This window comes from Coturnix japonica, chromosome 1 (assembly GCF_054131305.1).
Source record: "Coturnix japonica strain WE chromosome 1, WE-NBRP24, whole genome shotgun sequence".
Classification (NCBI taxonomy): domain Eukaryota; kingdom Metazoa; phylum Chordata; class Aves; order Galliformes; family Phasianidae; genus Coturnix; species Coturnix japonica.
The window spans coordinates 102,974,376-103,001,558 of NC_140663.1; the positions used below are offsets into that span (position 1 = coordinate 102,974,376).

Below are 27,183 nucleotides of genomic sequence, written 5' to 3' on the forward strand. Positions count from 1 at the left end.
GAAGATTAAAAAGCAGTAATCTTCCTTCCTCTTTGTTGCTTACTATTAATGGCTTCCAATTCTGCATACTAAATGATTATTAAGGCAGTGTTCTGTTGCAGAAAATCTGTAGCATTAAAATTTGGATTTACTGAGAGCAGAGAGTAGATTAACTTGAATGGGAAAAGCAAAATGATTACAAGTTTTAGTTTACAGGGACTTTGTCCCAGTCTAAATCCAAACAGTGCTTTTCACATACTGGTGATCATTGCTGAGAAGAAAGACTTTGTGGCATGGGCGGTCAGCGCTCTGCAGATTGCCCGTAAGAGTCCATGGAAAGCAGCGAGAAGAACTAGTTTCAGTGTTATCACAAATTCTGCCCCATGACTACTGGCTTTCTAAAGGGGCCACATCTGCCTTGGAAAGTATGCTGGGTCTCCACATTAAAAAAGGTTGAAAACCAGGGCACTGTGAATGGCAGGAAGAAAGCGTTTGGCATCCCCTCAGACATGAGAAATATCAAATGCAGAATGAGGAGCCATGTCAAGGGTAGTCACTGCCATATAACAAGGAGGGAAAAAGACAGTCTTTCCAGTTTCACATCTTATAAAATCCAACTGAAATTAATTCAGGACTTTGCCAGTCAAGAGCTATTCGGCAATCCCAAGGTCAGGCCAATGGAGTCTCCATCTCACATCATCATCTGCTCTCTTTATCCCTGTACCACAGACAGGAAATCAAGAGAGAGAGCTTGATCGTTGCAATATAGGCAAACATTTGGGCCCAGACTGCAAAGTAATTAAGTGTGCATTAAGGCCCACTCCCATTCAGCAAAGCCCTTATGTACATGCCTAAAGTGCCACTGGAGCTAGAGACACACAAAGAAACACTTACATTCCTTCCAGGATCAGTGCTAACTACAGTATAAATATTTAGGAATATATTTAAAGGCTCTCTGGGCTGAAGACGGCTCTGACTGCACAGGCAAGGGCTGGAAGAACTGGGATCTTGCAAGCTGCTGTTGCAAGTTGGGATGTAGGGAGGGTGCTGGAGGCAGATAGCCAGCATGGAAAAAGGGCTTTCTGTGGCAGCAGGAGAGCAGAAATGAATGAAAAGAGGGCAGCCAAGGTCTGCAGAATTACAGAGTAGATATTTAAGGTTGAATTTTCACGCTGAGACTGTTGCATCTCTGTTGGGAAAGGGGAAAAACAAAAGCCAAAATAATTCATAGAATCAGGATGGTTTATTTTTTTCTATCATGGTGTATAATTTGCAGTGATGTTTCAGGGTAATATACCCTCTATACTTAAAAGCACACGTGCACACTCATCCAATATTCTTGGTACAAATGACAGACGATGACTTGAGCTTCTCAACAGGGAGGAGGGCAGGTTCCCTGCCCCAAAGATGAAGTGTAAAGAAAGAGGATGGTGCTGCGGGGGAGAAAGAACACACCATGCACTGAGGTGCAGTTGTTATTCCTGCCATGCTGAAGCCTCCATCCCAGCCAGTTGCCTGCCTTTGATGTGGATCATTCCTCCTTTATCTAACAGCTTTCTTCCTAAGGTGCTCCAAAGCCTTTCACACTCTTGGTTTTCATCGTACCTCTCAAGGTGCCCCTGCACTGTTCCCTTTGATGGCTTTTCTCCTCCCCTCTGTAAGCCTTCATTGCCTCAGCCCCTCTCCCCAGGTCTCACTTTGTCCCTAAGTAAGGGCTTCCATCTTGCCACATGCTTCAGCGACCATTTCTGTACTGACAACTCAGAGATCTCTTTCCCCAGCACTACTCACTCATTCAGCCCATTCTCTAGCAGTCCCACCACCTCTCTCTGTGAATTTAAAGCCTCTTCCCAGTTTGTCCTCTCTTCTCCTGCATGCCATGGTGGGATTTGTAACCAGCCTCCTCCATGTCCCGCAGGCTGTAATGAGCCCTCTCAATGCCATGCAATAAGGTGGACAGGCAAAGTAGGGAGCACAGCAGGCTGTACATTCCTGCTTGGAACACTTGGGGAAACCTCTTGGAGAGCCTGCCTTCTTTCTTGCCAGCTTCTCCTGGCTGGTTTGCCCAAAGGAGAACTCACAAACCCTGCTTTTCAGCTAAACTGCATGCCCTTCTGAAAGAAAGGCCTCTATTTAATCATTCCAGCATTGTCTGAAAACCCTAATTCCTTCAACATAGTTACAAACAGTTCCGATTATTTGTAGAAAAGCTTGAAAAGTGTTCAGCGTATTTTATTACCCACAAAAGGTGCCAGCCTGGCAGCCACAGAGCCTTGTCCTCTGTTTATCTCCAGAGCTGGACAGTACAAGCAGTACGCTCTCTCCAGAATGTCTCTCTGCTCCCATTCTGAAAGGCACATGGTGGCCTATCACCATGGGATGACTTTGGAACTCTCTGTTCCATTGCCATTCGTCCTGCGCCAGGGACAGGGAGCAGCTGGGGAAGCCTCAAAGGGCCTCTCCACAAAAACAACTGCCCTCCCAGAGGGCTTGGGTGGTTTGGTGCATGCAGCTGTGTCTGATGCTGTCTTTTCTGGCAAGCCACATTTCAACCAAAGTTTGTTATTATCCATGGGGATCTGGAGCACAAGTCTCATAGAGAGCAGCTGAAGGAGCTGGGACTGTTCAGTCTGGAGAAGAGGAGACCCAGGAGAGATCTTACCACTCTCGGCAACCACCCGAAAGGAGGTTATGGTGAGGTGAGGGTCAGCCTCTTCTCCCAGGTAACAGCAATGGGACAAGAAAAAATGGCCTCAAGCTGCAGCAGGGGAGGTTCAGGTTGGATATCAGGAACAATGTCTCCTCAACAAGAGCAGTGCTGCAGTGGCACAGGCTGCCCAGGGAGGTGGTGGAGTCCCCATCCCTGGAGGTGTTCAAGAGCTGTGTGGATGTGAAACTGAGGGGTGTGGGCAGTGGGCATGGTGGGATCGGCTGCTGGTTGGACTGGGTGATCTTAGAAGTCTTTTCCAACCTTAATGACTATGTCTCTATGGATGTGCTGCTGAATGAGCTATGAATAACCAACTGGGGATATATAGATGAAGCAGATCCCACACTTCCTCATTGAAGCAAAAAATGCAGTAGATTTGCTCTGCAGCAAGTGCCACTGAAGTCATGGTGTAGAGATAGATACAGCTTGCAAGATCTTCTTCATGTTCCTCTCCCTCCTGCACCAGTTTGCAGCAAAACACACCAAACACACAGATGTGCAGTGACATTTTTAAATCGTGAACTTATTTGTAAGGGTATGCAAAGAGAATATTAAGCACTCATAGCTACTGTTCAGGCCAGGCCTTGTATTTTCTTTACATGTACTAATGCTAAAAATACGAGGCAAATTTCTCAAGCATGGCCAGTTTGGATGGGATTGTTTTTTCTTCCTAAAATGAAATGTAGTTTGGTTGAAGGTCTTGCTTCTTTGTCAATAATTAAACAGCCCTGCACTTGTTGAGGCAGCCCTGAACGTAGACACCGGGATCAGCCAGCCTTGACCACAAGAGGATAAAACATGCTGCCCCGGTCTACAGAATGGATATTTTTTTTTCAAAGAACAGAAGTCCTTTTACTATTAACCCTGTCAACTTCACTGGTGAAAGAAGGCCTTTCCAGCTAATGGGACATTTGCCCAAAGAAGCTGTGGAGTCTCCTCCTTGGAGTGCTTCCAAAGCCACCCAGAGGTGGTCTGAGCACCCTGCATGGGGTGCCCCTGCTGGAGCAGGGGTTGGACCCGATGACCTCCAGATGTAAGGATCTCAACTCCCTCTGAGACCCTGTGATCTCACGATGCTAGGCAGACATGAGCACTGAAGGAGCTGCTTGGACCTCGTCTGCTTTGAGTACCGTTTCATGTGAGGGTGCTTCCCAGAAACAAACCAGGCACAGCTGGTTTCTGCTTGGCCTTTGAGCACTCAGGTAGAATTCAACTGCTGCTAGCAATGCTGGGTCAGGATTACAAAACAGAGACAGTACAAACAAAAGTGGGGAGGTGGAGGGGAGGGGGGGAAGGAGGGGGGAAGGGGGAGGCTTCTGTCAAAAGTTCAGATTTGTATTTCTTCTTAGAGTGTGTTTTTGAAGCAGAACAGCCAAAGATCAAATGGTGTTGCACATTTTGGGAGTTCATCACATCCTTAGGGATGTTGTTGTGAAGTCCCATTGAAGATGGGCACAGGAAGGTGTTCTGTGGTACAGAAACAAGAGAATATTTGGTCTCTGACAAAGGCCTCCACTTTAAAAAGGGAGGAAGGGAGTGAGGAATGGCGGAAGGACGGAGGAAGGAATGGTGAAAGGGAGGAAGGAATGGTGGAATGGTGGAATGAAGGGAGGGAGGGAGAGAGGGGAGGAGGGAGGGAGGGAGGGAGGGAGGGAGGGAGGGAGGGAGGAAGGAAGGAAGGAAGGAAGGAAGGAAGGAAGGAAGGAAGGAAGGAAGGAAGGAAGGAAGGAAGGAAGGAAGGAAGGAAGGAAGGAAGGAAGGAAGGAAGGAAGGAAGGAAGGAAGGAAGGAAGGAAGGAAGGAAGGAAGGAAGGAAGGAAGGAAGGAAGGAAGGAAGGAAGGAAGGAAGGAAGGAAGGAAGGAAGGAAGGAAGGAAGGAAGGAAGGAAGGAAGGAAGGAAGGAGAAACATAAAGAAGGAAAGTTGATTAATGTGAGGTCTTCATTTCTGGTCTGGAGCAGTCAGGGCAGAGTCTCAGTTGAAGGAATCTCTTGCTGTCATCCACAAAGGACATTACATACTTACTTCAGAATGCTGATGGGCTGCCAGTCACTGACAGGTACCAACTTGGTGGCTGATGCTTATGCAGATGTGAGGGAATAATCCTGCGGGATGAGGGGCAGAGTGAAGGGAGATTTCTGCCTTGATCTTCAGGCTAAGCATTCCTTCTCCCTGTGCCACTGTTCTCATTTGTCTATCCGTTTGCTCCTGTTTGGCAACAAAAGGAGCTCTTGCTGTGGACAGGACCATTTGCCAGGCAGGGGAAGGAGAAACAGGAGGAGAGCTAGGATACAAGGGTGCCTGCTATATCCCTTGCCTGTCGGTAGCAAAAGAGAGGGAGGATTCCTACAGCAGTGGGAGGCTGCAGCTCAGGGCAGGCAAGGTGGCGGGTGAAGGACAGCCTGGTGTTAGGGCTGTGTCCTCGAGGCCCTCTTCTGTGGATCTACAGGCATCCTCAAAAGAAGAGAAAAACACCCTCTTCCCCACAGCATGTTTAGCTTTTTTGTCATGCTGGTTCCCAGTTATCTGAGCACAGTCCCATGTGTACTGTGCCCTAAGCAAGACCAGCAGGGCGGAGGAGGTTGATTCCATCTCCCCAGAGCAAATGGGAATGCTGCACTGTCCAAATGCAGCTCCTCCTCAGAACGGCAGAGAATGAGAGCTGCTGCTAATAGAAACAGGTGAAAGCCAGACCTTTACCCTCTCCTTTCCTGCTTTCTGTTTCTCCTTTTTATTTATGTTAATGTGTTCTGCGTTGGAGCCATAATTAAATACATATTCATATAGAACATGTACAAAGCTTCTGCCTGAACTGTGAAGCTCTCTGGAGCTTAACTGCTTGAGACTTGTCACAGGAAAACATTTCTCCCCGTGAAAAGAGGCTTCCTACAGCTGGGCTATATTACTGCCTTTTAATATTGCTGGGTCTCCCTACCCTGGGAAGGGTTTTCTGACAAACTCCTCCTGGAGATACAGCTTTTGCCAGTGTAAGTTACACCAGTTTCCGGAAGAAACTGGGGCTTTCATTGCCAGAGGTAACTCTCTGATGGTTGTAATTTGTTCCCACACTCTTTGCTATGCTGGCAAAACTTGAAAGTGCGGTTCACTGTTTTTCTCTCAGTGCCTTTTCTCCTAAGTTAGCTTTCCTATCCTTGTGCTTACCCCAGCTGTTTCCCTGGGCACATCTGATCATCTATTGTCTTCACAACAGCTCCGAGTAATGAGAGGGGAGGGAAGACAAAACTACTCGAAGGGTCTAATCACATCCTGGTTCCTTGTAACGGAGTGCTGTCAAAATCTGCAGCCTGCTTCCCTGCAGAAGGAAATGTAGTGATGGAGGAAGGCAGGAAAGCAGAAACAGCGGTTGGGAGTTGATTCTAAGTATTTTCCTTGTACTGCCTGCAGAACAGAGGGGCTCTGGGGATGATGGACCAACTGTGTACTTGGTCCTTGGCTACTGAATGTCATATCCTTATCCTTCCTCCCAGCAATTGCCCTCTCTGAGAGGATTGACACCCTCCTTTTTCACCCACGTATGCTTCTTCTCACTTCCTGTAGTCTGGTTCACCCCCAGGCAAGTGAAGCAAGCCCTGGCAGTAGGCTAAAATCTGTGTATGACGAGGTGATGCACTAGCCCTGCCACCCCACCAGAAATATCCCAAGGGAGATTTCTTGTACTGAGCAACAGATCAGACCAGGAACAGCAGCTTCTCTTGATGATCCCTGCATCACCTGCTGCTTGGTCCCTGCAAACCCACAATACCTGGTCAGTGCTGGAGCATCCCTACGGACAGGCACCTGTCCTGTCACACAGCTGCCTCCAGGCTCTGGGCTTAAAGCTGAAGGAATCAGAAGGTGTTAGAAGAAGCAGCTAAATTTCAGGGCTGGCTGATGAAAAGGAAGCAGTGTGCTTTTGGGTAACTCTAGGTGCGATGTGCTTATTTTCAGAACTGCACTGTTCCCTAAGCAAGACGGCAATAGATCAAACCTGAGCTACACAGTCATTTCAAGCAGGCATGTATGGGTACCACTACTGAAAGAAGTGGTTCCACATGCAAAAGAACAACCAGAGTGAGTCAGAACAAAGCCAAGTATTCTATCACTCATTGCTTTGCTAGATGCTAGCAACGGCAGCTATGTTTTAGCACCCAATGCAGTGCTGCAGGCTGTCCTGCAGCTCAGCTGCAAGGAATCTAGGCTGTCCTGTATCAAAGACAACGGGGTAGGTTTTCTTTACGCCCAGAAAGCTGGCAAGGCACCAGAGTCAGCACAGGATGTGTGCCCAGCAAGACTGTGGGTTCCTATCATGTGCCCTACATCTTTTATAGTGTAGCACAGAAGCAGAGCCCGCAGTTGTTTCATTCCTGAGACAAGTTCACATGACTTTTCCTGAGTCTGGAGAACAAGATCACTGAGAATATTTTGGAGTCCTAAGTGCAGAGCCGGAGCGTAAGCATTCTGCCCTTTTTTGAGAGTTCCCCTTTGAAAAACCCCAACAAAACCCCAAAGCCACAGCAGCAGTACCCAGTTGCTGTGGTAAGTAGAAGAAAGCTCTCCTGCTGGCTGCCCTCTCCTGCCTCCCATCTCTTGCTCACTGAATGCAGGTGCATGTGAGGCCACACAGTGACCTGAATGAGGGAATTAGTCTGGATTAAAATTAACCAAGAGAAAAAAAAAAGGTAAAAAAAAAAAAGAAAAAAAAAAAGGTGCGTGTGTGGGATCAGTTCTCATGAGGCCAAAGAGGGAGATGACCTCAGGGTGAGAGATGGTGGCAGGAGGTGGACAGGCTGGGATGGCTGTGTGTGCCAGGAGGTGGCTCAGTGTACAGTCACCAAACTGTGGTGCCCCTGCTGGGGCTTAGCTGAAAGTCTTCCTCTCCCAAGCCTCTTGCAGGCCTGTATATTAAATAGGCTTCTGCAGCTCAGCAAGTGCCAGAAGTGTCTCTGCGTGAGGCAGTTGCTGCTGGGTGCTTGACGCTCTGAAGCACGAGCTTAATGCTCAGAAGCTTTCTGCTTCTGCCCCAGCTGAGGTTCCTGTGGTCTAGAAATGGTCCACCTGGGCAGTGCCTTTCCCTCTGGGTGCTGCTGACAATGCAGAGCCCATGGTTTGGTTCCCTGTCTGACTGGAAGAGTGGGTTACATTCAGCCTCTTTAGGATATCTCTATCTGAGGTGATGGCATCAAGGACAAAACAGGGTCAGGAGGGGCTGTGAGTACCCTGATGTATCTGTAGGTGTCCCTGTTCATTGTGAGGGAATTAAACCTGATGGCCTTTGGGGGTCCCTTCCAACTCAAATCATTCAATGATTCTAGGAAATAACACAGGATAGAGCAAAAATACTGCCTGGTATTTACTCCACCTTCTTTTGTTAGGCATTTCAGACATCCAGAGGACACAAGCAAGCTGTGGTATATTTCAGTGCACATGGGTGCCTTGTAATCGGCCCACACTCTCCTGGTGGTCTCTTACCATGCCGAGCACATTGCTGTCCCTTAAATAATGCTAAAAATAAGTAGTGATTATTATTAATTCCTAGGTTTGTTGCTTCACTGGCTCAGGTAGATAACAGTGGTCATTGGTGAGTCTGAAGTCCTGCTGAGAGCACTCCATGTGGAATTCAGTATGAAATGAATTTCCTTTGAAGGAAAAGAAGGATAATCAATGACTCACATCAATGGCTGGGGATGGGAGCATCCCACCTACAAAACGATCGTGCCCTTCAAGAAGCTTCAAACACTGTTAAAATCAGAAGTGAAGGGAACGAACCCTTCCTCTGCCCCCTCTACTCCAGAGTCAGAGAAGGAATCGAATGCTACAGCTCCTGATGTCAGAATTACCCCTGGAGGGAAAAAAACATCTTGGGACCCAGGAGGGACCTAAGGACAACCAAGGAAATGCAGAGTGCATCGGTGGTAAATCTTTACATGAATAAGTAAACAAGTATATAGTCTTGTTAGAGTGCCTGGAAGATCCTCTCAAAGAAGTTTCCAAACCCCAAAAAGTCCACGTTGCTCCCACCTTACACGTTTTGCTCTGCTCTCCGTTGCTCGCAGACAGCAGCAGAAGCCCCCTTTCCTTTGATTTACAATTAAATTAAGAATTACTTTGGTAAAAAGCAGCGCTTTTCCCTGCTTGCTTTGTTTTGTGCCTCCAGGCTGTGCAGACCCCTATGGTTTGCTGTGCAAGAGGCAGCGTCACACGGCTCGAGAGGAGCTGCAGGAACTGAAACCCGTTCTATGATTTATGGCACTAATAAGGCTCAACTGCCATTTCTTGTGGTTTCCTCCCAAGTTGTCTTTGATAATTTCTACTTGCACCATGTTTATTGTTGCTGCTGCTAGGGTTCAGTTGGCAGGTAACTGTTGCACCGTTTCGCAGGGTTGGCTCTTTTTGGCTCTCTGTTGTGTGCTTGTTATTAATAAACATTTCTGTCTGGGGAGCAGCAGGAGGGGCACCTGCCCCTGCTTCACCTCATCCTGCTTGGTGCTGCTGGAGCAATGAACTTCCAGGCCTGGCACTGGGAGCCCTCGCACTGGACAGAGCAAGTCCCCATGGTGGGGCTGGTGCCTTTTGGTGGCGGAACACAGTTGGTGCCAAGAGTTTGCAATGGCAGACAGTCAAGATCCTAGTGTGGCTGGGGAGAAAGAAGTGTGTTAGGGTATTGGAAGCAGAGAGACTTCACAGGGAACAGCCAGAGTAAATGTACTCTGTGTCCCGTGCAGCCTGCTGTCTGGGTGAGACATTCCATCTGTTCCGTCCAGTTTCTGTTTTTCTCCTGAGCTAACTTTTGGTCGGCTCTCAGCCTCCTTTCATAAACTTGGCTGGAGGAGAGTCTGTGAAAACAATGAAACATTAGCACCCAAGGAGAGTCCTCGCTGCCATTCACGGCTCTGCTTTGATGATCTGCCTGGTAGCACGTGTGTGGAGGATTATGGGCGACACCACAAAGGTGCTGCTGAAGAGAGGCTGTGCCATTTTCCTTCCTCCTGCACAGGATCAGCAGCCCCTGGCTGGCTGCAGCTGTACAGATCACAGCACAGCTGGGTCTTGGTTTCACCTGCTCCATCCCAGGCTGCACACTGTGAGAGGTCACTGGCAGAGGTGGGATTACAGCAGCCTGACAGACCACACTGGTTGAAGTTCCCGTGTTGGGGAAGAAAAATGGCTGCCCACTCTTCTCTGCCTGGCAATGCCACTAGAGGGTCACTGGTAGGCTTGCAAGTAGAGACAGTGGGCACAGAGATGAGTGCCTGTCTCCCTGTTGTTTCACACCTGCCCAGACCTTCACAGTAGGTGAAGCAACAGGTGGCGACTAACAGTTGGCCTGTCATCTGCATCTGGGCCACAACTCCTTTCTTTTCTAGCCTCTCCCATCACCAGGACTGCTTCTGTTGCCAACTATGCAGCAAACAGAGGGCCGCTGTGTTTTGCCTGGAAGGGCATTGGAGAGCCCTCAGCGTCAGCTTTATCTGGGCGAGGTGTTTCCATCAAAGCTTGGCCTCCCTAATGGCAGAGCACCTGAGAATTGGCACTGCCTCATGCCAAAGAGAAGATAAAACCTCAGAGGAAAAGAAAATTAAAGGCGTTAAAATATGAAAGCAGCAACAGAAGTTTCACAATGCAGCCTTCCTTATCAGAATGAACTGCATAAATCTGCTTTCTGGAGCCTAATAATATTTCATGTGTTTGAAACACTGGTGGGAACCCAGCTTCTTTCTCTGTACATGGCCTGATTTCTCAAGACAGGATGGTAACTTCTCTTGGAGCTTTCCTAGGAGGAGGCATGTATGGATCTTGGCCAGCGCTGAGCCCCAGATCTTCTGCCACAGAGCCTCACTGCTCCCCAGAGCTACCTCCAGGGGCAGGTCTGGCTGTGGCCATTGCTTTGCATTGAGCCGTGGCTGAAAAGAGAGCTTAGCCAAATCAATGACTCCAGGACCAAGAGCTTCCAATACCAAGGCAGTTAGATCCATCTGCTGCTTTTTGGAAAGCAGTAAATTATTGCTTCATCCCCTGCTGCACACATACACATACAAACACCCACAGACTTCACAGTCTGAAGATCTGCTGTCTTTCTTGCTAGAAGGGCAATTCTACTCTCATTTTCTATGCTCATTTGCCAGTAAAACCAGCTCTTCTCTTACGTGAGGTTTTGAAATAATTCTTACAGGCAGATAAGAGGATCTGTACTTAAAATGCCTCAAGTCTTTATGGAACTGTACAGGGCATTTGTTTTGCTATCCCACTGAAGACAAAGTGGGGCAATGGAGGCCATGCAGGAGGTCAGCAACAGCATCAATGCTCATGGCCCTCTGACTTGTCTTCCAGACCGCTGAGAAGGCTCCAAGCTGCACCGGTGTTGTGAGAACCAGGAAAAAAAAAGGATAAAACACAAAAGTGAAAGTCACTTTAAACCAAAGAAATTATTTTGTCGTAAGACTTTTTACAATTCTGATTCCTTCTAAAATTAAGAAATGTTCTTTTTTTTTTTTTTCATTTTTTCCTCCCTCTTTTTCTTTGTTTCTTTTTTTAAGTTCTTTCTCTCTCGCCTTTATAGACCTTTCCCACTTTGTTGCTGAAGAAGCAGGAATAAGAAAGGGAAGGGTAAAGAAGACATTAGGAAATCCGAGTGGAAATGAAAATAAAAAATGGGTAGGATTCAGCTGCCTAACCGTAGGCAAGAAGAGATATATGAGATACTTCAGGATTCCCTTCAGCGGCAGCTTTACAAAGGCGCAGTATCTGTTAGGTCCTCCGTCATGTCCGCAGCTGCATGCAGACGCTATGGATGCTCCAGCACATCTAACAGGCTGCAGGCACCCTGGCTGGAGCAGCAAAGCCATCTCGGAATAAACCAGAAATTTTCTAATAGATGCAGAGAGTTTTAAGGATTCAGAAAAGAACCGACATATTCTGAAGGACTGAAAAATAACATTCTCCCTTGTGCAAGTTTGTGAAAATCTCCTTAGAATCAGTGTCAAGGCAATAACACATGGTGTGCCAGCCTGATTGTACTTGCTGCCATCTTCCATATATATATGCCATCAGCTGGCAGGCATGCACAGAATAGGGGTTTCCATAAGCTGCTCTTTTTAATGTAAAATTCCCTCTTAGTGTGTTCAACTCATTTGTGCCTTCAGCTTGTAGGGTGTTAAATACAGGATCCTGGTCTTTCTGTGGCTAGCCCTATCTCTCCTATTATACACGTGCATGATACATGAGTATCTGAAGTTTGTAACTCATTCTAGAGTTGTGTGAAAAGCATACTTGGTGATGCTCATGGCAAGAAATTCACTATTTGCCTGAAAATCTCATAAATAAGCATTTACCATCAACCCAATCTAATCATAATCAATACCGATACTGTGAGATCTTGTAAAACATGACCTGCATGGCAAGTTCTGCCACTTGCTAATTACGCCCTTGGAGGCAGCAGTCAATAGCTCCCAAGGGTTAGATGGTTCCTACTTAGTCAGGTGTTTTCAGAGAGTACCACTGACATTCACTAAGGACTTCCACAGCCACAAAAGAACTTCATACGTACAAAAGACGTGCGAAATAAAAGGTGTTTGAAAGACAGCAAAGTGTTTGGAGGGTTGCTTTAAAGCGATAGTGAAACTGGCCATAGAGCCCTGCAGTTCCCCACATACATGTCGACTTGTTTTTGATATTGTTTCAAGTGGATTGACATAAGCAAAGGAGTCCTGTGGGGGGAAAAAAACCACACACAACAAACCAAAAATATGTATTTTTGTGCCAGTTTGACCATCTGTGTTGATTAGTTCAGAAGAGCAAAAGAATAAGTTGAATGGCTTGTCTTTGCCACGCAGCCATCCCAATATTCAGGTTTCAGTGCTGCCCACTGACAATAAGTGATCTAATTGTTTTTCTTTGCTGTATGAAGGAAAGGGCCCTGTGAATACAGACCAGGGCTACTGATGCCCTGTACTGTGATCCTTAGTCACCTGCTGGAGGCCCAAGCAGCGACCACATGCTACAACCTGCCGGAGGGGCAGGTCCTGACTCCACACTTCACATGAGATAAAAGGTGAGCTCATACCAAACTCTGAGCACAAGCAAACGGATGTGGCACACGAGCCAGGTGGGTGCTCCTATACTAATTACTTTGTTTGCATATCAGCTTGTGTTCTTTGTGTCACTCTACAAGAACTTAGGAAATGTGTGCCACTGTGGTTGGAGATCGTTGTCTCTCAGCAAAGATGTGAGAAGCGTATGGGCATGTATGGCAAACGCAAAATGAAATGGGTGAGTTCCTTTCACGCGTGAAACTCATCTTGCTTTGCAGTACAAGAGACTGAGAGCTTACATGTGGCCAGTGTCTCTGTCCCAACTAAAAGATACTTCTCTGCTGAGAAGTGGTAAGGTTTCCGGCCATTCTAATGTGGTTATAAGGATAAGTCTGGTCATGCCCTCATATGTGTCTCTTTGCTTTATCCGGCTAAGGCAGTGCCCCTTTCAGAATGAAGGCAAGCAATGTGACATTTCAGGTACTACAGCAATCTTAATTGCAAGTCATTCTAGTAGCGGAGGTGACTAATGTAATAAATACGCATACATGCATTGATACAGACAGCACTCATTGCAAAAATGACTGCCAGTCATTTCTCTAAACCAGAATGTACTATGATGTGTACTCTGCTGTTGAAGTTTTAGTGGCGCCTCCGAATGCCATACAGCTAGGCCTCACACTTAAAAATAGCAGCAAGGTATGAATAAGTGCTGTTTGGTTCAGCAGGAAAGAAGAAAACATCACCTCAGTAGGAACAGATGAGTCTGGTTAGGTTTTATTTCTCTCACTGAAAAACTGAAAAGAAATAGCCATATTTCATAATGAAAATTGCATTTAATTGAAAGCGAAACATTCAAGCACCCAAAAGAGAAGTGAGAAGAAGGGATCCCATTTGCAGGGGGACAGCAGAACTGAGAGGAGAGTGGAGCCCTGTAGTCTGGTGGCCAGCAGGGCACAGCCCTGTGCTGTTCTGGGGAAGGAGTGGGCTCAGTGAATGAAAGATGCTAACATGACCCAGACACTCTGCAACATTAAACACTTAAAAAGGTTTGGGGTTTTGAATACGAAGACCTCAGACTAATTGGTTACCGTGGCAAACAATCACCGGTAGAAGTCTTTTAACCTTTAATTAAAGATAGACAAAAAAAAAAAAAAAAAAAGGAGGAAAAACAGTTTAAGCACTTGAAAAATAAGACTTTTAAAGTGTCCATTATTCCCCTTCCCTTAGCTGTCAATAGTTTTTGTAGCAGTGCTTCCCTTCCCTTTATTTAAGTTCATAGCAGCACTCCTGTTTTGGGGAAGAGACACTCATTGAGATAGACTGGATCTGCTGTTGGTATTCATTTTGGGATTCCGTTCTGCTGACTTGAAAACACATGTATGCAGGAGGGGAGAGAAAAGAAGAGCAAAGACCAAAAAATATGACTTCCTCTTCAGGTGTTGACTTTTACTTGCAGCCTCACTGCTAGAAAAAGACAAGTACAACACATGGACTTATCAGCCCCTCTAAGATCAAGGGGATTTATACCAGCGACTGTCTCATTTAGACATAGCTTTTAGTTGTCTCCTTGATTGCAGTTCAGAGCAGTGTTCTACAACCTGTACTCTCCTATCTAGGATAGTTTGATTAAAAGGAAGGTAAAAGAAAGAAAAGGCAGAGAGGCATGTAAAAAGACTACAGAGCTTCTGAGAGCAGGGTGACTTCAGGACCCCAAGTCTTCCCTTCCAAGTGGATTTCCAGGACTGCACTGAAATTGGTAGACAGAAAGATGACTTCCAGGTATCTCCTCACCAGAAACTCACCAGAAGCTCTGATCAGATCAAGTAAGTAAATACCAACAGTGTCACAGCGGAGACTGAGGTCTTCAAGTTGACAACAACTGTCATCATTTCTCCTTTCTGTCCACTTTTGCTAGGATCAGTATCAAAATGGATGTACCCCAGAGGATGATATACACGCCACTGGTCACCAGTTGGCTTTAGCTTCTGGCACATGAGTTTTGGTCCATTGATTTTGGCATTTATCTTGTACATCAGGCCTGACATCAGCGTAGTCCTTGGTTAATATTAGGAAGACTTTCAGATTGAACTGATTTGGTCTTCCTATCTTTAACTTGTGCTGACTTCTCCAAGTAATTTTCTCCAGCAGACTGAGCTGCACTTTCTCACTTCTGTGAACTTTAGCACATGGGTTTGCCTGATGTGCTCGTGTAGGGTGTATAATGCTCTCTTCTGCTTCCTTGTCTACCTTTTTTCTTTTCCAGGAGAATACCACAGTCACAAGAGCAGGGGTACCCTGGGAGAGGCTCTGCCAATGGCACTTTCATATTCCTTAATAGTGCAATACTCATTAGCACAGACTGGGGAAGCTGGGTGAATCATGTCCATGAGTGTCTCTACTAGGGTCTGGAAAGACCATCTGCACAGATCAAGACACATCAGTGGTGAGGAGTAAGAACAACCCACCTTAGTATGCAGCACAGCACAACCTTATGGCATTCTCTTGGGAGATAAGCGATGCTGGCTCTAGTTCCCCCAGGCAGAGGAGGAAATTAAACCCAGGACTCCCCCATCCTTTATGAGCGAATAAAAAGTGGCTGTCTTCCTCTCAGCTTTGTGAATATAATCATGATATTTTTTTTCCAGGGAAGCAATTTGGTAAGTGCACACCAAATTCAACAATCATTTTGGGACAATGGAAAAAAAGGCATTTTTCAGTGAGAAGGATATTGGCTAAAAAAACATTCTCTTGACTGTAGTGACAGTACATCCAGACAGACCTCATCACTCTGCCACTTTATATCCAGCAGCTGTGGGACAGGAGACTCTTGTACTTGCAGACAACGGAAGAACTTACCTGGCAATAAGAAATCTTGCTAGGAAAAAAGGGTTGTGTGGGAGTAATGAAATCCTCTGGGAATGGCGGATGAAACCTGAACACTGGTGGGGCTGCCTTGAGTTCTGACACAATTGCCACACTGCATAAGAAAAACCTGCAGAGAACAGACTCCCTCTGAGGGCTGAGATGTGACCAGTGTCCCAGTTATTATTAGGTACTAAAGGTCTGAAAAGGTTCAAACTCGATCTTTGTAGGAATTCAAAGAAGGGGATGTTTGAGGCCTTGCTTCCAGACTGAAAAAGAAAACAGAGGAAAAAGGGGCATTTCTCTGGCCTTCCTTGGTGATTGCTCAGAACTACGTCTACTGATGGCTGTGTCCAACAATGAGAAGAAGAGCCAAGAGAAGTCAAAATCTGCGGGATGTGATGTTCTGCTAGTACAGAAAAGCCACCTGGAGAAACAAAAACAAATGTCAGACAGCTGTGAGTGGGAGAAATGCTATTGTTTTCCTGGTAGTCCGTCCTCCTAGTCTTCTGAGAGAAGCGGGTGAGCGTGTGTTTGTGTGTGTGAGTATGCTGGGAATAAGTAATCAAGGAAACATTCAAGGAACGGGCAGCGTTCAGAGCCTCGTGGTTGAGCAAGTGCGTGGCAAACAGTGTCAGCTGCTGGTTACTGCTCCACCCTGCATTTCCCCTCTTCTGCAGGAATGCACTTGCAGACGTGCTCCTCCTTTTGCTGCGCAGCGTTCAGAGCTGCGGATGACAAACTGGTGACCTCAGCAAGAGGCAAAACCGGAGCTGCAGGTGCATGTTCGCTGCCTGCTCTGCAGAGGCAGGATGAAGCAGTGGAGATGCTGCTCAAATTTAGAGCATCTGATCATGCAGCTGGCCAGTTTCCTGTGTGTTTAGACAGGAACAGAGGAGCCACATGCCCTCTTCAGGCAAACTGAAAGGGCATAGGGTACAGCTAGGCATGAATCCATCCTCAGTAAAGTTACTTTATTAGCAGTGGTCTTATATTGCTGTGAATTATTTGATTCTCACCTCTATCTAGAGAGGAGCTGTGACTTTTTTTCCAGGATAACAATGTGGTATTGGAATAAGGGCTGTCTGGAGACACGTGGAGCCTTGAATGGTTGATGGATGCCCTCAGTAGAGTCACTGAAGTGTGTGTGATCAACAGGAAGCAAAGGTACAGGTACCAGCCTGTGTAGATGGGATGGCATGGGAGAGCATAGGGGGAATAAGCCTGCTTAACATCTAGTGTGACCATGTGAGCGTAGGCTCCTCTTATCTGCTACCCAGAGCTGATCCTCAATGCCATGCTGCTTCCCAGCTCCTTTATTTAAGGAGGGAAGGGGTGGCATTGGGTAAGATGCACGATGACTGCAGATGGCCAGGCCAGGTGCAGGAGCATGTATCTGCCTATGGGAAAGCCTATGGGGAAGCAAGGTGACCTTTAGCAAAGGGCAGAGGATCCACACCTCCCTCCAGCCAACATGAGCTCATGTACACACCTATACACAAATGCATGCTTACATGCAGTCTGGTGTAGTGAACAGCGACAGAATAGAAAGGCTTGATCGGCCCCAGTGGCCATAAAGCAGAATTGCTACTGTACTGGCTAACATGGGCAGTGGCAGCACTTTTCCTTATAGTGTCTGTTCTTAGTGCTGTGCACTGGGTGCAGTCAGTGTTTGGGTAGAGAAGAAACAGAGGATCATCAGAATTGCCTGTTTGATCAACTTGACATCAGATTTGTGCAGGCGGAGCAGTGCTGATATCTGGTGAGCTCAAAGCTCCTTACCTTCTATGCATACAGTGCTGTCACTGCCTGGTTTTCCTGCTGCCAGGCTGGGACGCGGGACAAAAAATAACATCTTGTGCCGTCAGGCTGAATGTCAACACCTTAAAGCCCTTTGAGTCCAGATGAAGGGCAGCAAGATTGTTGATGTCCTCAGACAGCAAACTACCACACCATGAGAGGAAATGCACAGAGACTACACACGCAGCCCCGGAGCCTGCAGCATAATCCCTTTGATCAGCAAGACTGGGGTTACTGTAGGGTCAGGGTTGACACAAAACCAACCAATCAAGCAAGACCACCTACGTATTCAAATTAACCTTTTTCTTTGCTGCAATGCAATTTTCTTTAGGGACTATTCTCTTTTTCTTTTTTTTTTTTTTGCATGGAGTTCTTTGCCCCACTGTTTGACTCTCTGCATCATTGCTGTGATAGATACAGTCATTGTTATTCAGGTACTTAGACCCATAATGCTGCAGGTGGGCAGTGAGGGAAGTTGGCACAGGTTTTGTTTTAGAATAATCTTTTGAACTCAAAGAACTTTCTGATAATCATTGTGTCCTTTCATTAAAAAGAAAAAAAAAAGAAAGTATCAAAAGAAACCAGCCCCCCCCTCCCCCCATGTCCTTAAATCTTACATGTCATTTAGAAAATGCACAAATATTCTTTCATTTCTTTTTTTTTTGCAGAGGGGTAGCAGAATCAATTTACCATGGTTATGCCTCCTGCCAATTGTTTAGAATTTCCAGGATTTAATCTTTCATCCATGTGTGTACCCACTATTTACCTTTGAATGAGATAATGCATAATGCACTGGGCTGTATGGAAACTAACCATGAAAAACCACTTTTTTTGAAGAAGAAGAGAAAATTGCACTCTCCGTCCGTGGCCTGGAAAAAATAGTGCTGATGTTACAGCAGCAGTGAAGGCAGAGGAATGGACAGTTTAACTTCATGTGAGTTCAGAAGATGTCAAATATGAGGGCACGTGCATACAGTGCAGTGCTGCTGGATCCTCCCTCTACTTGAGGATTAGTGCTGGCAAAGTAGCATCAGTGCTCTAACACAAGCACACGTGGGGATGTTCACCACCTACCCCTGGATGGGGCTTGATCTTCGCTAGTGCTTAGCAATCTCAGGGATGCTTAGAAATTGTACAGTAGTACAGTCAGTGTGTGGAAAGAAAGTGCAGAAGGCTGTAAATACTTAGCACCTGCTATCAGTAATAGAGCCAAGGGCCCTGTGGGTAATGGGAGATCATAAAATGGAGGATCTTTTTGAGCGATAAGCAGCACCTGATCACTCGATGGGTGTTCTCCCGATGTGATTATCCATGGTTTGAATGCTGCTTTGTGCTGTACCTAGAGCTGAGAATTAAGTAACTGAAATGTATGCTGGATTCTTTTTTTCTTTGTGGAGAAGAGGTAGAATAGCTTTGATGTAAATCAGGCACGATGCTATCTCATGCTCTAGGTGCTGGGTCTGTTTGCAACCGTTAGTAGAGAGAAAGCAATGCTTTGACATGCCTCTGCTCTCTCTCTGCTTCACACGCACAGACGTACATCTACGGAGCCTCAAAGAGTCAGAATCAGCAGAGGTCTTTTAAGAGGTTTTCCTGTCTGAGAGGTGGGTGTGAGCAGTAGATGGCCTTTTATGGGGAATTTTGTCTCAGCTTTCTTCTCATGCTTAGACTTGGCTTTTTTTTTCTTTCTTTTCTTTCCCCTGCTGTCCGGTGTTCGGCTCCTCCTGAAGCACACCCACAGTGGAGCTGCTCACTTCTGGCCTATCTGATGGTATTTGGCTAACTGTGACAGAGGCATAAATGAGCAGCAGAGAGGTCAAGGGCATGGAATTCAGTGCACAGATTGGATCGAACTCCAACATGCTACGTTGCACCAGGAGATGGAAAAATTGGCTGTGGCTTGCTAAACTAGCTCTCCTCCTCTTAGTCTGTGGTTAATCCACCGTCCTTCCTTTACAGAGTTGCCAAAGAAGCGGAGATAGCACAAGGAAGCTTAAAACTTTGCTTTTAAAAGCATCAGTCCTTAATTGTCCTATTTGGAAAAGAAAGCTGTAATGTGAGGAACACCTAAGGAGGGCTCCCTTACAGTTGTCCCTGTGGGATAAAAGACCATGTTGTGCTACATTTTGCTGGAAAGGCTCTTCCTTTATTCTTTATTCTTGAAAACTGTAAATCTCTGTCTTCTCCTCTAGGTACAAATGAGGGGGAATTGTTACAGTCACTGTGGGAACAGAACTGGAAAACCAGCCTAAGAGTGAAGAGACTCAGGACAACAGAATGATGACATTGTATCACGGAGCAGATGGTCCCGATGAAGGTGTATCTTCCACTGAGTAATCATTCATCAGTACATGAATGTGCTGTTTGAAGCCACCTCATCATTTAAAATCAATAATTTGTCTTTCAGAACAGCTTTTTATGTAGGGAAAGGCCAGATGTGAATATTATCCAAGGCAGGAAAGTCATCCTGAACTTCACCTCCTATTAGGTAGCTGGTTCTCTTCTAATCCATCTGACTGGGGAAGGGATGGGAACACTAAGCTGGATCTGAGCTGCACACAGAGGAGCTCCTGTATCTGCATGCAGACCTTCTGATTCCACAGGGGATCTACGCAGACCTCACAAGCTTGGTTTGACTTGGGCTTGAGAAAGCTGAGTGTATTAGCCTCAAATAAAGGAGAGTAATTTCTACAGGGAGAGCAATCAGTGAGAGACTGCTAAAGGGAAATATGGATCTCTGATTCTGGCAGGAGATGAGAGTAACCTCCTAGAAAAGTCTCCCTGCAGAAGGCAGTTTTTAAAATGACCTTGAAGAAAGATACAGCAATTTAATCTGTCTCTGATGAGGGTTTTTGCAGAGCCTCTTGCAATTTCATGCATGTTGGCTGGACAATCCTGCCCTGACAAATGCCCTAGAATGCCAGAGATGCAGAGAGCTTCTGACTCTTCCATTGGACTTGAGAAGGATTTAAAAAAGGATATGGCTCTTGAAAGACAGGATAAATTGTGGCCCACAGAGAGGAAGACTGGCAAGGCATCCCTATTATGTTGTAAACTGGCAGCTGTAGGCCCTGATAGAACAGGGATTGGTGAATGAGTGGAAGAATAATTCTGATAAGTGAAAGAAAATGTTGTGGAGAAATCTTCATAATGCTGGGCAGAGGATTAGCGGGTGGAGTGCTTTCATGCCCAACACAGGTCTAGAGAAGGTCTTCAGAGGACCAAGTTCAGCCAATTCTGGCCATTTATCATTTTCCCTTAATCACCCAGTCAAGGTGACCAAGTAGCTTTGTCCAGCCCTTCTTCTGCCACGCGCGCTACTGAACATCACATTTGAGAACACTCTGTTTAATGCCAAGTGTTTTGTTTTATTTTGTTTCCTTCTATGCATGAAAATAAATGAATCAGCCCTCTGAGAGGGGGCTTGGGAGTATCTGCTTCTCCATGCTGCACACAACTTTCTGCAACATAGGAAAGGTGGGATACAGTGGTGTTCAGAGCTCACAGATACCCACAAACCAAAGAGACCGGCTTAGACGCAGTCTTAGCTAGAAGAGTACTTACTACTTTCCTCTTTTCCCTTTTCTATATGCACTGGCTATGTTTCAGGTAGCCAATATCTGCCCTACAATGGTGCCTCAGTGCAGCTTTACTATGTACTTTGTACTTACTCATTCTTCCCTTGCAGCGAGGCAGTGGGAACACATATCCCAGGGGTTGGAGCCTGGGGCAAGTAGGAATTAAGACAGTTCCTGTAGTCTTGAAAAGAGAATGTTAGGGTAGAACCCTTCCGTCCTACTGTCACCTTGCACTAGACAACAACTGTGATGTCTGGTCTCAGTCAAGAATGATTAATGAATGATGTGTGTTTGTCCCTAGCAGATGCTTGTACTAACTGTGTTGGCCAGTGTTTGGAGTGAAATAAAATACAGCATGTAACAGACAGAGGCACTTGCATTGAAGATGAGTCACACTGCATCACTTCTTTCATTTTTTTTTTTTTCAGGGAAGGAGGATTTGACCCTCACTGAGTGAAGGAGTTGCTGATTTAGTCAAGTCAAGAACAGGATGCGACGCTTTGGTCTAGTGCATTGACATTTGCATCTCTGAGTGAGAATGCTTGTTTTCATTGGAGGAATGGCAAGGCTGCCTTTTAAAACATTTAAAGGTAATTAAGCTTTTGGAGAAGAAGCAAATGTATTTTGATGGAAAGCTTTGAGTCTCTCTGGACCTACCAGAATGGCTACAGAAAGATTGGAGCCTTTCTGTGTGTTCATCTTTTTAAACCGTGTGGTCTGTTTCGGGAGTTGCATATAAATATTTACATTTGTGTTTTTCTTTCACCTGACATAAGCGTGATTTCAAGGTAAATGGCTAAGAGCATAAACGTTACTGATCTAAAAGTAAGAGAATGTGTCCTTCTAGAGGAGATTAACTCAGGTTGAGTATCAGAAGGGTCTGGAGTGAACAATGTCTTTTCCACTGACTAGCACTGGCTAGGGGATGACTTTGGCATACAGCAAGTAAGAAAAAGGCACTCTTAAATACTGAATTCTCATAAGAATGATGCACAACACTGCAAAAAGCAAGCTTTTTGCCCTTTCTCCCCCTCCTCCGAAGCCCCTTAGGACTGCAATGCAGATTGCTGGTGGCTAGTACTTTGCACATGGACACTAAACTGTGTCAGGCAAAGGAATGAGAATAGTGTCAGAGTTGTGTGGAAGAATCCCTGATCATGTCCTGTCTCCAGACATAAGCTCAACCTGTTTCTATTCCTGGATTTAGAAGCGCTGTAGAAAAGTGTTACTCAGGCAGAGTCTAAGTGCGGTAAAAGCTAATAGTCAGTAGGACATGATGGAGGATTTGATTCTTTAGTAATTTCAAGACAAATATGTATTCTTCCTCTAAGGAAAATAAAACAAATGTTCTCATTCCATAAGGGATGTGACAACCCTAAGCAATTGTGCAACCCTATGCAATACATGATTCAAACTGAGGTCCATATGCTTCCACGTATCTGCTTCTGAACTTCCATATGATACAGAAGCGTACAGACGACAGATGTTACACATTTAAGATCGGTCAGGATCTGTGCACCTACCTGGAGTTCTTTCTTGTTGTATCCCTGTTGTGGCAAACTACTCCTGGAAATTGATGCCACAGCAGACTAAAGCAGTGAATACTGGGGCATCCATATGCATTTGCTCACATGGGTGGCCAGTTAAGTCACCTCTTTGCTAATGTAGATAGGCCAAAGCTCATTTGGATGACAAGTACTTTACAAAATTTGCTTTTATTTGAATCCCAGAGGTTATCAGGTTGCACTAATCTCAGTGAAAGCAGGAAACCTAAGGAAAACCTACAGGTACAGGGCTGTTCTAAATGCTGAGGTATACTATCCTGCCTGTGATTCCATCTGATTGATAAAGTATTTAAAATGATATCAGGTGTTAAGCCCAACACAGTGGGCTTATGTCACAGAATCTTAAAATGATTAAGGTTGGAAAAGACCACTAAGACCATCTAGTCCAACCACTGACCCACCAACATCATGTTTTTATCTGGAAGCCTCTGTCAGCCAAACTGTCTTGCCTCACCTCTTGCAAGGGCTGGCCTCCTCTTCTGCACAGGCCCTGACACAGCTGAGGAAGCTGTTTTCAGGGCTGCAGCACTGTAGTATTGTCCTTCTGCCCCAGATCTGTAGCACAGATCTCTGGCTTGAGCAAGCAAGAAGAGAAATACCTTATAATTTCCCTGATGATCTGAAGCTAAACACAACTTCTTTGACAAAGATGCTAATGTAAATGGGGCCTCAGCTTCTCTTTGAAATGGTTTGCAAGACTGCCTTGTACAAACCGGCTTCAAAGAACAGTTGAGCCCTGCCTCTGGTAGCCAAGTGAAACTGCTGTTGCCTCTCAGGTTAAAAAAAAAAAGTGTTTGTAGGCAAAAGTTTTTTGTTGTTGTTGTTTTTTAAATTGAAAACAGTTTCTCAGGCCAACACAGACAAGTCCCCCCAGGGTTGAAATCAGCTCTACGTTTCTCAAAACAGAGCGAAAATAAGATGGGTGTTCCAGCTGACTAAAAGTTTTCAGATTTTAATTAACTGGCAATGAGCCATAGAGACACGAGGTGATGCACCGTGCTGGGCCAGCTTGGTGTAGGGAAGCCAGGCTGTGCCTGCGCAGTGCCCCGTATCTGATAGTAACTCTTGCCTTTGGGGACCCGACAGGCTGCTGGGCCACCCCCCTGCTGTGGGCAGCTCGTGGGCCACATTCAGGACAGCTGAAGCTGGGCTGAGGTCTTTCACTCCTCAGCCTGTGGTTTCAGGCTTTGCAGCAGCATATGGCGAGGCGCTTTGCCCGCTTGTGGCAGGAGGTAGCTGGTAGACATGCTGAATCTTCACGCCTGCTGTAAAATGTTGTGCGAGAGGACTTATGCCTCAGTGCTACCTGCCTTGATAACATCTTTTAGTTCAGTGACCTTCCCTCTGCCCTAGCGCTGCCTTGCCCCTTTTTAAGGACAAAAGAAGAAAAGGAAGGCAGCTTGCATTCTAATGCTGGGTCACTGGATGCGGGATGATTCAAATTCAGCACCTTCCTCCGAGCTACGTAGTACCCAAGGGACAGTATCTTACTCTGCTCCTTTCTATCACTCTATGCACTTGTAGGGGCTTATGGTATTACTGCAAAACACTCTGGACATGCACAGCATGAAGAAACAAGTCGGAAGGTACATTTAGATGCACCAGACTCAAATCAGATAAACTCACAGGATTCACGTGGCCTCTGACACCAGGTGATTGCAAATGGTAATAAACACAATCCAAATTTAGGTTGGCAAACACTTCCCTAGGAAGGGGGGAAAAATAACTGCATTTTAACAGGCTAAGTGGTTAGAGAACTTTGTTAATTCAGACATAAACCTGTTAGCATAAAATATTGCCAGAGGTCTGAAATGGCCTCAGACAGTTTACATTTTTCATCACTGCTAGAGACAACTAACCCTTTCTCTCCCTAAGGATAATATTGCTTCTCCATGAGGCGACCCAAAAGCCAATCTCTTTGTACACAAGAGAAATGCCTCTAATCTAGACTTTATTAGACCGATCATTATATAATGGCTTTAGAAACTCTGGACAAAACTGAGTAGTGGGTTTAGCCGACAGTAATGTCAGTCTGCTGTCAATAATCCCTAGCAGATGCAAAAGTGTGACCCTTTTTCCCATAATTGTTGAATATTTATTTTTATCTTATAATGTTAATAAGGTTTATTGTGCTGCAGAGAGAGCTGATATCACATGACCTTCATCTTCCTGACTCACAACAAAACCAGAAACATTACACTGCCTGTCACGTCCTGTTGTTTAATGATAATGTGTAGGTTAGTTGCTTTTCTTCTCCACACAATATTATTTATTCCTTTTGGACTGCCTTCCCTTATTCGGAGTTGCCGTCGTGCTAAGCAAAAAAAAAAAAAAAAGGCATAACTGAAATAGGAGATTCTGAAGCGTCTTTTCAGCATGAGCAATGGAAACAACAAAAATATAGAACCATTTTCTAGGCAGCACTCGATCAGTTTATAAATGGCATTAAAAGATGTGATTGCCGAGAAGAGCAGGGACTGGGTTTGAAGAAGCAGGAGACACTGAGCAATTCAGCCTTGCTAAATAAGACTCAGATAAAAGCCTGAGTAACCCCAGTCTCAGTAAACAAAAACAGACTATGTGAAGGACGTGGGAGGTAAAAAACAGTCTTCATTTTCCTTGGAACAAAATTAGCTCTCCTCATGTCGAATTGAGATGGCGAGAGCCCAAAATAAAGGTTTGCATCTGGTCCTTTATTTGTGTTGTGCTGAGCTGGGATCCCCAACGCAGAGAGCTCCTTTTGGATTAGCCACACTGGTGTTGCCTGGCACAGAAGAGCCATGTGGATAGAGACAGAAGGATGCAATAGCATGGAGAACTGGACTGTAGCTTAGGCTGCATCTTTCCACAGTACTGCAAGGAAAGGTGAGTGGGTGGGTTAACGGGATCTTCATTTCACACACCTGAGAAAGAATGGCTGCAGTTCCTGAAGCGCTGCTTATCATTGCTGCATTGGGGAACTGCTTCCCATTCCTCAGCAAGGGGAAAAGCAAAGCGTGCTTCAGGCCCAGAATCTCCTGTTAGTCACTGGGGCAGAGCAACCGACGTATCACACCACTTGATTCTTGTCCAGCTTAAGCAGGGGTGTGGAAACTTTCATCAGTGCACCTCAGAAAAGCAAGCCCAGGGTAGGGCTGGGAGGTCGAGCCCTTTGGGTTGGGAGGCATCCTGCTGGAAAGAATGGGGCTGATGGCAGAGGAGGTTCTCCACTTTCTGTGGGCAGGTGCTCTGGCTTTGCACCGAGTTCAGGAGGCCCAGGAGATATAGTGTGCTGTCTGTGCCAGAGTTCTCCAGATGCATCGTTCTGAGTGCAAACTTTATATGCTCCTGAAACAGCGAGAATAAGTCATTCTTGGTTTCCTTACACACTTTAAATGGAGTGAGAGCCCTCAGCAATTCCAACACATTCCCTTTACAGGTTCATTAATGAGACCTATGGGAATTGGATTGGGTTCTTCTTCACTCTGTTATTTGGACTGCGAGAAAAAAAAATGCAGAAAAGCAAAGCTATTTTCAAGCCAGGACTTTTTTCCTGTTTCAAAACTGAAATGTTTCTCAGGCTTTTGCTGCTAATTTCCAGTATTTGGGGTATTTATTACAGTTGTGAGGAGACTCTAGGTTTTTTGTGTGTGTGTGTGCATGTGTGTGGTTAATTTTACTTACATCTCTGTGAACAACTGTTTACACTGCTTTTATATACACTATCCTACAGCTGAAAATAATGTTTTGTACTTTAAAAATGATGTTTTAGTCCATGTGGTAATGAAACAATGTTGTACTTTTATTTTAGTGGTTTGTAAAAGTTAGTGCAAGGAATGCTAGAGTGCACTTGTGAATTTGGCAGTGCATCCCAATTGCATTGACATGAAAACTAAGCCTCTCTCCCCAGAGGTTTTGCAACAGTGTTGAATCTTAGAATCATAGAATGGTCTGGTTTGAAAAGGACCACAAAGATCATCTGGTTTCAACCCCCCTGCTATGTGCAGCGTCACCAACCACCAGACCAGGCTGCCCAGAGCCACATCCAGCCTGGCCTTGAATGCCTCCAGGGATGGGGCATCCACAGCCTCCTTGGGCAACCTGTTCCAGTGCATCACCACCCTCTGTGTGAAAATCTTCCTCCTTATATGTAACCTAAACCTCCCCTGTCTTAGTTTAAAACCATTCCCCCTTGTCCTATCACTATCCACCCTCGTAAACAGCCGTTCCCCCTCCTGTTTAAACACTCCCTTCAAGTACTGAAAGATCACAGTGAGGTCTCCTCAGAGTCTTCTCTTCTCTAAGCTAAACAAGCTCAGTTTCCTCAACCTTTCCTCATAGGAGAAATGTATTTTCACTTAGGAACATTTTTGTTAGGACAATAAGAGCTCCACTGTCCCCAAGCTGGGTTGCAGTTATATCAATGATGAAAATGCTATATCTGGGTCTGGCGGTCCCCCAGATCCTGATATCCAGCTTTCCTCCACTGCCTCTGAGCTAGCACAAGCCAGGTCTTGGTTTTCAGCCTGTTACATTGATACTGAGGTAGCTAATGCATGACAGATGTCACGATGAAATCATAGATCCAGTGAGGTCACTGGCAATGCTCCCGTTCATGTAGAGTCATAAAGCTTTGTGCAGCACAATTTCAGCTCCATGTGCAACACCCAAAACACAGGTC

General features: G+C 45.6%; 1 long non-coding RNA gene across 11 annotated transcripts in view; it reads left to right on the forward strand.

The window, feature by feature from the left end:
- Positions 1 to 2,927: 2,927 nt before the first annotated feature.
- The window catches only part of LOC107324566 (uncharacterized), a 38,744-nt gene continuing 14,488 nt past the window's right edge, over positions 2,928 to 27,183 (forward strand). The window contains exons 1-8 of one of the 11 annotated variants that reach the window (XR_014946677.1): positions 2,928 to 3,891; positions 11,016 to 11,120; positions 12,592 to 16,359; positions 18,049 to 18,314; positions 18,915 to 18,984; positions 19,573 to 19,697; positions 19,788 to 19,868; positions 21,387 to 21,548. This is a non-coding gene — a long non-coding RNA (uncharacterized LOC107324566). Of the gene's footprint in view, positions 3,892 to 11,015; positions 11,121 to 12,591; positions 16,360 to 18,048; positions 18,315 to 18,914; positions 18,985 to 19,110; positions 21,549 to 27,183 lie in introns of all 11 variants that reach the window. The other 10 variants (XR_014946679.1, XR_014946669.1, XR_014946674.1 and 7 more) reach the window with 10 other exon arrangements.